Source organism: Syngnathoides biaculeatus, chromosome 4 (assembly GCF_019802595.1).
Source record: "Syngnathoides biaculeatus isolate LvHL_M chromosome 4, ASM1980259v1, whole genome shotgun sequence".
NCBI lineage: Eukaryota > Metazoa > Chordata > Actinopteri > Syngnathiformes > Syngnathidae > Syngnathoides > Syngnathoides biaculeatus.
The window spans coordinates 28256518-28266585 of NC_084643.1; the positions used below are offsets into that span (position 1 = coordinate 28256518).

The window sequence follows — 10068 nt, forward strand, 5'->3', positions numbered from 1 at the left end:
TAGGTACTGTGAGCTCAATTAAATTAAAAAAAAAAAAAACCCAAAACATTTAAACCTGGGTACCGAGACTCTCCAATATTTAGAGAGAAATGTACAAACTTTGTTCTAGTCTAAATGTTTCCTTTGTCTTATCATGCACAGTCCAAGAGCTCCCTCCTCCTCTCCCTATCCAAATATTTCAAGGAGCCGGCCTCAAGCACGGTGAGAGGTGTTTCGGGTGTCTCTTTAGGTGGGCTAATGCTGACGATACCATTGTGCGGTCAGCGCGCGGCCGCCTGCGGACCACCCAGCAGGCTGCCGCCGCCACCGCCGCCGCCATCGTCGTGACCGACAGGCCAGGGAGGAAACAGGAAACAGGAAGGAGGAGGCAGCACGTCCTGTTCGACTAGATTGCAGTGTTCATTACGACATCACTACCGCGTCATTTTAGAAAAAAAGAAAAAGAAAAATCGCCGGTGCGATTAAGTACGAAATGTGATTTGATTTCCATTTTTTTTCAAGCCCTCAAACACTGTTTTTCAGGATGAGAATAGAGACGACGACACATTTTCATTTTGAATATACACCACAAAGAACCTCACACAACTGAGACTAAAAAAACAAAGGCATAAATATTCTGTTTAAACAGAGACAGCACGCACACACACACAGGAAGCAAAAACAAAGCAACGAAAAACAAAAATCATCTTAGATTCTTAAGTGTGTTTTACAATACAATTAAACATCAAAGGCTTATGTATTCCGCTGTGATCTTTAACACCCTAGTGAACAAGCACCCCCCCACACCACCACCACACACACAAACACAACACTGCTGAGCATCAGTGCTAATTACCAGTCAGAGACACAATACTAGGCATAATTATGCAAAAATCAGGACATTTTCAAATATATGCATTCACCATAAATTTCTCAAGACTGTTTTTTTATTACTGGATTTGTTCTTTTAAAGTTTGAAAAGAAGGTGCTGCCAGTATAAAGATGCAGAAAAAGTGAGGGCAAAGTCAGAGTTCTCTAATTTCATGAGTGCAATAAAAATTTAATTATGGGCACAAAAGTGCAAAAGGCAGGCTGGCCTTGTGTAGAAACTACATAAAAAGTCCTTGCGATATTAAGAAACTTTTCATCTGCTTCAAAATAGCCAGTGGCAAATTTGTATTGTATTTGTCGGTCAAAAGATCTTCAAAATGACCTTTGTTGTAACAAGTTGAGCAAATGATTTTATTGAAGGCTCGACCTGTTTTTCACGATTTGATTTACGTGACTGCTGAATCACCTTGTACTTTTAGCCAAAGGGGAATGAAGTCCAATTACTGTACTTTGATATCTCTCGCCACATCTTTGCCAACCTGCAGTCTGCAAATGAGCATTCGACTGATGGTTAACTGAGCAAACGCTGCAAAACCTCTTCCAAAATATTTGAAACACCATTGGAGGAGTGGAGGGAGAAAATACTTTAAAGCGTAGCAAAGGGGGCTGCTGAATTATTTGCTTAAACATGAGCGCCTCTGATGTTTCTATGAAGCTAAATGTTTTCATAGATCTGCTTTTCCATAAGGAGCAAATCATGAAATGCCGTTTTTTTTTTTTCTTTTCTTCAGGATTACATTTCTGTGTGGTACACTAGACATTTTCGCTTGTGATATTTTGAAGAATAGAGCCGAGATGGATGAGATACATTTAGGGGGGCTAATCCCCAAATTAACAAAAAAAAAGTATTACAAATATTATGACCTATGCTGCAGGCATTCCACACGTTGATCATGCCACACACACACACACGCACTCACAGTGAGTCCTTCGTTTAAGTAAAGCCTCGGTGAGCCGCTAGTGTACAGCAAAGTGGCCTGACAATCGGCTCAATGCCCCGGCCAATCACAAGGACACGTGACCCTCTAATCCCTCTCTGAGAGGGGCAAGTGTGTGTTGTCATTGTTGGTTTTGTGAATCAGCACCCAAAATCCCACATGATTTGTCCGGAGGGAGAAGGGGCGAAAAAAAAAAAAAAAGGAGTCAGGACAGTGTTAGAGTATGCTTTTCGTCGATGCATGTGCGCCTGCGTGTGTGCGTGTGTGTATGTACTTGCACGGGGTCCCTGAGATTACAGTGCTTGGCTGACAGAGTCCTCAGTGTGTAATCGTGAGTCCACATGCGAGCACTCACCTTCCTCTGAGCGGATTAAGCCAACGCTAAGTCCCAAGAGAGCAACAGGCCAGACAGGACAACTTCATTGACCGTGGCCATGAGAGGAGGGGGCAATGGGACTTATATTTGGTTTACATTAAAACCATTTTCACTGTAAAAGTAAAAAAAAAAAAAAAAAAAATTCACAAGCTCAAAATGTAGTCGAGCAAATTTGATTTGAATGTTTTAATCAGGGAATCAAGGGAACATATATCTTGACTGCTGCAAAAGGGTGAAAAAGCCATTTAAAGTCATAATTTACATTGAATTGTTTATTATGACATCGCCTTAATCTCATTACTAGATAAACAGCTTTTAAAACTAACTGATTGGAATTCAGGTTGTTCTTGTTATTTAAAATGAATTGTGTGTATTGTAATATCAGTGCGTGTAAATGGAAAAAATACTTTTTTATATATATAAAGAGACTGTCTTGGGAATTTTAAAAATACATAAGATTGATTGTCAATTAATTTTCAACTGGTATGACATGTAGACTGTTACCGTTTGAAACCGGTTGAATACATACAATTTTATTTCATAGTTGGCAGGTTAATTAAAGTAAGATTATTAATACGTAGCCTGCAACAGGTTGAAGTGAAAAAATGAGAATGCTCGAGCGCGCACTTAAAAATGCTATACTTAGGGGGAAAAAAGACAAATACATAATTAAGTAGAAAAAAAAAGTTAAAAAAAAATAATTTTTATCCAGTTTGAGAGGGCCAACACGAAATACTATTTTACGTTCCTGCCATTACTTCTGGTTCGCGTGACAGCTCCTCAATTATAATTTATTCACAATTTCTCACAATAACTGATTTGAAACTCGGGATGAAGACTTTTAGTTGAATGTGAAATTATATAAAGTGATGATGAGGGGGGGAGAGAATCACTGCCCCAATGTTTTTAAAGTGCTCCACAATTTATCCAAGATGCTTGTTAGCAGTGTTTATCCATATTTTATCGATGGGATAAAATTCAAATTTTAATTCAACTTCAAGAGTGTCAGTTTATATGATTTCTACATAAAGCCAAGCAAACCGTGAAATCATACTAATCCGAGTTGAGTACAAAAAAGTTTTTGTGCGTGCGTGCGTGTGTCAAATAAAGTGTTGAGTGGGCTGTAAACGTTGAGGTGTGCGCCTGCATGTGGACGCGATGAGCCTAACTCCAAACACACCATCAGCAGCGATGGAACGAGCTGACTGTCACCTCAACTGGAACTTTCTTGAGAGGTGCGTGTAGTGTGTACAATAAAGTATACAATAAAGTCAAATAAATAAATAAAATGATAATAATTAAAAAAAATATATATACAACTAAAACAACTGTCAAAAGCGACGCGCACGCTCTCGCTGCCACTTACTTTAGGAAGCCAGAAAACGCATCCGTCTGTCGCGAACGTGGAGAGAAGGTTACGAGCAGCGAAGGGAGCAGGTCCGCCGGTGGGTCGGGCTCCGGGTCCGGACGGGACAGCGCAGCAACTGACAGGACGAGAGAAAGCCGCTCGAGCGCGCACTTAAAATCCAGGAGCGCAACTTAGCAGAGGACGCCGCTGGGAGGGAAAAAAGTCATCTACAGTACACGCTGGGAGTCTCCACAATGTCATGGAGAACAACGAGCTCTCTCTCTCTCTCTCTCTCTCTCTCTCTAGCTCCGTCTCTCTCTCTCTCTCTCTCTCTCTCTCTCTCCCTCTCTCTCTCTCTAATCGCTCAGTGAGCGTGCGCGCAGACCGGAGCTCCTGCTGCAGAGGTGTCCGTCGGTACCTCGCGGAACAGTCCCGGTGCCACTGGGTTGCGAAAGGTGTGCTGGTGTCGACTCGGACGTCTGCTGTTGCCTGGGGAGGCTTGTCTTCTTTTCCTCTTCCCACTAATCGTGACAGAGTCTTTCCATAAAAGCTCCCTTCTTCTATTTCCTTTTAGCGCGTGGCTTCTTCTGAGTCTTCACTTTTTTAATTGTATTTTTTTTCTTTTTAGTAGCGTACTGAGAAAAGGGGGCGGGCTCTCACTCTCCCTAACTGGACTTTAATGAGAGGCACGTTTGCTCTAATGGTTTGTCAAAGCGCCTGGCCCCCTAAATGGACCAGTATTGCCCCAAGTTTTATTGAGCAATTAGCAAAAATCTCAAGTGAAAACCAACATCCAAAAACGTGACCAAAAGAGGATTCACTCTTAATCAATTGCCATCTATTTCAAGAGCATTTGTAATAATTGTTGACCTTCACTTTGTGCCGTAAGCATCGATAGATCTACAAAGATACATTATTTGCAATAAATAAAAAACTTTCAAACTAATTAAGCACATTTGGAAAATTCCCTGGCCAACACCTGATGAGCTCTGCCACAGCCGACTGCTTGGGAAACACCAGAGTGGATGCATAATGAAATGCTGAGAAAGGACCAGACCAGTGTTTCCAAAACTTTATCAACCAAGGCAGTGATTTTACAAGAGATATATACCATGGTAGACCACCAAACAAAAATGTTGCAAAATATATGAATACTGAAATAATGATGCTTTAGTCTCAATTTATTCACAAATTAATGTACAGTGAAACCTTGGAGTTCAAACATAATGTGTTCTTACAAAGTGTTCAAAACCTCATTTGTTCAACCTCTGAAACAATTTTTCCATAGGCAATAATGTAAATGAGTTTAATCTGTTCCAAACCTCCAAATAGAAAATTCTCATTTTAATTCCCATTTACGTAAAAACATGTGCACAATGAATTTAAACAATAAAAAACGCATTCACTTAAAACAACTCATATGTGTATCATTTACCATTTTGGACGAGGTGTGATAGCATCGGAGGGACTTGATAGGGAAGAAAGTGTTATGCCAAAGTCACCCTCTAAGATTTGACTGGGTAATTCTCTAGTAACTTCTCCATTTCTTCTATTTGTAATGCTAATCACTCCTTTGGCAACAATAGCTGCCTTTTATGCAGTTTTTATTCTTTCGGATAGTCACCACAATTTGGTACGTTGTGTGAGCTATTTTTACTTACCTTTCCGTAATAAGGAACAATGCAACAACAATGGCTATCGTAGAACCCTTTCTGCTTGAACAAAATGGACCTAAATGACCAGGTGGTACATTTAATTATTCTGCAAAAACAATTGAGAAGGTGGCGGCGGACGTGGTATGTGGTGGCAGGATGAACGATGAGTTCGTCAACACAGCATGTGAATAAAACGCGCCAATCATGAGAGACGAACTTCGCAGCTTTCTCTGCGCAGCAATGTTTTTTGACATGTCCACAGTAGACGACGCAGAAGCTCTGCAGATGTGCCGCGTGGGGCATTGCATTGATCACGTGATACAATGTGGGCGCTGTCGACTGCAGGAGAATAAAGTGGCTTTATGAAGAGACATTCACCTTCACATCATTCTCTAAATTTACGCACAGTGCTTCGGAGGAGGACTTGTCTTAGAACCAAGAACGATGCATATCTTTGTTGGATCATTTGGGCAAGTACTTTAAACACGGTGTGTGGAATAATGCAATTGTTCAACACCGAGACTCTTCCGCAACGCAGGAGATTTTGCAGATCCCATTAGGGGTGAAATAGCATAATCTGTGGCTAAATACATTAAATAGTCGTTTGTAATTTTTGTGATAATCATGTTGACAAAAAAAAAAAAAAGAATTCATCCATTCAGCGCTGATCACAATGCCTTCCCCCTCCCTGGTCATTCCTGTCAAAAAAGTTCCACCTCCCGCATGGCGCCAATCATTGTGGAAGAAGGCGCTATCTACACATGATAAGGCCTGACACAGACAGTAAGCATGGGGAATTAGCGAGCCCTTATCCGTCCAACCGGATGATTTCAAAACATCCACTCCACTGGTGTGACGATAAAAATTAAAGCAGCAAGTTTGCCACTTCAGATAAGCGTCAGACAGGCAACAGCATGGCTTTATGTACAAAGATGATTCTCGGATCGACTTTGTAATAATCCTGCTCTGTTATTCTATTATACGGCTGTCAGAAGGGAGATTTTGAACGGTTCAAGCATGTTCCATGTTATGTCACTTCAGAACTCCTTGTTTGGGTTGTAATCAATCCATATGTGAAATAAGCACTATAAAAAAAATCACATTGATGTGACACTACCTCGAAATAAATAATTAAAATGAAGTAATGTAAGAAGTGGCACATCTTTCAAAGGAATCCATCCATTTTCAACACTGCTAACCCTGGTTACCTGTCCCAGCTGACTTGGAGAGAAATTCTGTCAAAGCTATACAGTGCCTATTGGGCCCCCTTGAACTTTTCAACCTTTCACCACATTTCAGTCTTCAAACATAAAGATATAACATTTTTGTCAAAAATCAACAACAATTGGGACACAATCATGAAGTGGAATGAAATTTATTAGATATTTTAAACCTTTTTAAGGAGAGGAATGAAGATTAGCCAAAGTAAAACAGTATATGTGCATGAATGAAAAAGGTGTTGGGGGAAGAGTGAAGCTCCAGGGAGAAGAGATAGCAAGGGTGTACGACTTCAAATACTTGGGGTCAACAATACAGAGCAATGGGGAGTGTGGTAAGGAAGTGAAGAAACGGGTCCAAGCGGGGTGGAACAGTTGGCGGAAGGTGTCTGGTGTTCTATGCGACAGAAGAGTCTCCACTAGGATGAAGGGCAAAGTTTATAAAACTGTGGTGAGGCCGGCCATGATGTACGGATTAGAGACGGTGCCACTGAAGAAACAACAGAAAGCAGAACTTGAGGTAGCGGAAATGAAGATGTTGAGGTTCTCGCTTGGAGTGAGCACGTTGGATAAGTTTAGGAATTAGCTCATTAGAGGGACAGCCAAAGTTGTATGTTTTGGAGACAAGGTTAGAGAGAGCAGACTTCGATGGTTTGGACATGTCCAAAGGCAAGAGAGTGAGTATATTGGTAGAAGAGTGCTGAGGATGGAGCTGCCAGGCAAAAGACCGAAAGTAAGACCAAAGAAAAGGTTGATGGATGTTGTGAGGGAAACATGAGGACAGTGGGTCTTTGAGAGGAAGATGCACGAGATAGGCTTAGATGGAAAAAGATGAGATGCTGTGGCGACCCCTAATCGTGACAAGTCAAAAGGAATAGAAGAAGAAGATTTTAAACTTTTTTTAACCAAAAAAACCTGAAAAGTGGGGCGTGTAATATTATTTAGCCCCCTTGCATTAATACTTTGTAGTGACACCTTTTGCTGCAATTACAGCTGCAAGTCACTTGGGGTATGTCTCTATCAGTTTTCCACATGGAGAGACTGAAATTCTTGCCCATTCTTCGAGCTCAGTGAGGTCAGATGGAGAGTGTTTGTGAACGGCAGTCTTCAGCTCTGCCCACAGATTCTTGATTGGATTCAAGTCTGGGCTTTGACTTGGCCATTCTAACACCGGGATACATTTATTTGTGAACCATTCCATTGTAGATTTGGCTTTATGTTTTGGATCATTGTCCTGCCGGAAGATAAATCTCCGTCCCAGTCTCAGATCTTTTGCAGACTCCAACAGGTTTTCTTAGAGTATGGTCACTTTATTTGGCTCCATTCATCTTCCCATCAAGTTTAACCACCTTCCCTGTCTCTGCTGAAGAAAAGCAGGCCCAAACCATGAGGCTGCCACCACCATGTTTGACAGTGGGGTTGGTGTGTTCAGGGTGATGAGCTGCTTTGCTTTTACGCCAAACATCGTTTTGCATTGTAGGAAAACGTTCGATTTTGGTTTCATCTGACCAGAGCACCTTCTTCCACATAGTTGGTGTGTCTCCTAGGTGGCTTGTGGCAAACTTTTAATGAGATTTTTTATGGATATCTTTGGAAATGGCTTTCTTCTTGCCACTCTTCCATAAAGGCCAGATTTGTTCAGTGTGCAACTGATTATTGTCCTATGGACAGACTCTCCCACCTCAGCTGTAGATCTCTGCAGTTCATCCAGAGTGATCATGGACCTCTCGGCTGCATCTCTGATCAGTCTTCTGCTTTTTCGAGGTGATATTTTAGTGGAGCAGCCGGGACTTGCTAGATTTGCAGTGGTCTGATACTCCTTCCACTTCAATATGATTCCTTGCACAGTGCTCCTTGAGATTTTTAACGTTTGGGAAATCTATTAGTATCCAAATCTGGCATTAAACATCTCCCCAACAGTATCTCGAACCTGCCTGGTGTGTTCCTTGGTCTTCATGATGCTCTCTGCACTTTAAACATAACCTTGAGACTATCACAGAGCAGGTGCATTTAAACGGAGACTTGATTACACACAGATGGATTCTATTTATCATCATCAGTCAACATTGGATAATTCAGAGATCCTCACTGAACTACTGGAGTGAGTTTGCTGCACTGAAAGTAAAGGGACCAAATAATATTGCACGCCCCACTTTTCAGGTTTTTATTTGTTAAAAAAAATTTAAATATCCAATAAATTTCATTCCACTTCACAATTGTGTCCCACATGTTGATTCTTGAGAAAAAAAATATTTTATCTCTTTATGGTTGAAGCCTGAAATGTTGCAAAGGGTTGAAAAGTTAAAGGGGGCTGAATACTTTCACAAGGCATAGTGCTTAGGAACCTATTTTAGTGATTAACGTTGCTTTAGACACTTACAAATGTGCTGTTCTTCCAACATTGGCTGGAGAAGCAGCTCAGGAAAAAAAATTGCTCACAGCTACTTTGTATTTGAAAACCATGATTTGGGAAGTGACGGCACATTGTTCTAGAGGTAAGCAGGTCTGTCTAAAAGTTCTAAGGATCTGGGTTCAAATTTCAAATCTTCACTTGCCTGGGTTAGCATGTTCTCCCTTTGTTTGCGTCACTTGTGCATGTTGCAAGTGTTGGATGCCCCTGACAACTACTACAGACAAATGTGTTTTATATTGAGCTTTTCTTGAAATGCAAAGACGCAAGGAAACTAAAGTGGAACCTCAGTCTTCATGGTTCCAGAAAGTAAAACCATAACATAAGAAAACCAAAGCAATATTTTCCAATATTTATAATTTAACTCCAATTAATGTGTTCCAAATACGCCAAACACATTGTAAAAATTGAGTTTTAGAAAAATTTAAAAAAATGTTTTAAATAGAGACAATAGTGTGAAGTAAATATGCTGATACTGTATATAATAAATGAAGCAGATAAATGAACTTTTAACATTACTTTTATCTTGACTGAAGGCTCCCAATGGCATATACAACAAGGTAGGAAACAGGACAGCCTTGTTCCTGCTATGTTATGAGTTCTTCCTTGAAGTCTTTCTTCTTCCACACTTTTCTTATGAAATCGCTGCCAACTTAGAACTTTGTCATATTGTGTGAAAAGGCTTCAACAGACAAGCAAGGCGTCTTTCACAATGCAAGCTATTATTATCAACTCAAGTCAATAATAAGATTCCTGGTCTGCTTGGCAACACTCAGAGACGTTGCAGCAACAATGGCGTAACATCCGGTCAAAGGTCAGCCCTTCAAAATAAAAAAAAAACACAAGAGTAATCAGATCCACCACCCATTCCTAAGCCTCACGGTGATGGATTCAAAACTATTTTTGTGCTGTTATATTGTGTGCTTTTATTTTGAAGGTCTGATATTTGACAGGATGTTTAAGGGTGGTCCTGCTTGAGAGTTATTGAACAGAACAGGCAGTTATTGCAATGCATTATGAACAAAAGATTGCTTTGTTGAACAAACCTTGCTGTCCATTGAACCCTTTTAAACAAGAAATGCTTCAGATGAACACTCCACCATTCTGGGAAATGAATGGCCGGATCACGTGTTGTTGATTTTTGTAAGAAAACCGAGTGGGTGTACATAAACTGGGACAAATTTTAGATGAAAAAAACCGGAGGGAAAGTGAATCATATAAAGACTAGGACATTCACAAACAGAAATTCCATTG

At 40.6% G+C, this 10068-nt stretch overlaps 1 protein-coding gene across 9 annotated transcripts in view; it reads right to left on the reverse strand.

Moving 5' to 3' along the window:
* The window catches only part of mef2cb (myocyte enhancer factor 2cb), a 66117-nt gene extending 62318 nt beyond the window's left edge, over positions 1-3799 (reverse strand). For 4 of the 9 annotated variants that reach the window (XM_061817557.1, XM_061817555.1, XM_061817558.1 and 1 more), the window contains exon 1: positions 3551-3784. The gene's annotated coding sequence lies outside the window, so the exon portion shown is untranslated. Of the gene's footprint in view, positions 1-3550 lie in introns of all 9 variants that reach the window. The other 5 variants (XM_061817559.1, XM_061817560.1, XM_061817562.1 and 2 more) reach the window with 5 other exon arrangements.
* Positions 3800-10068: the final 6269 nt, after the last annotated feature.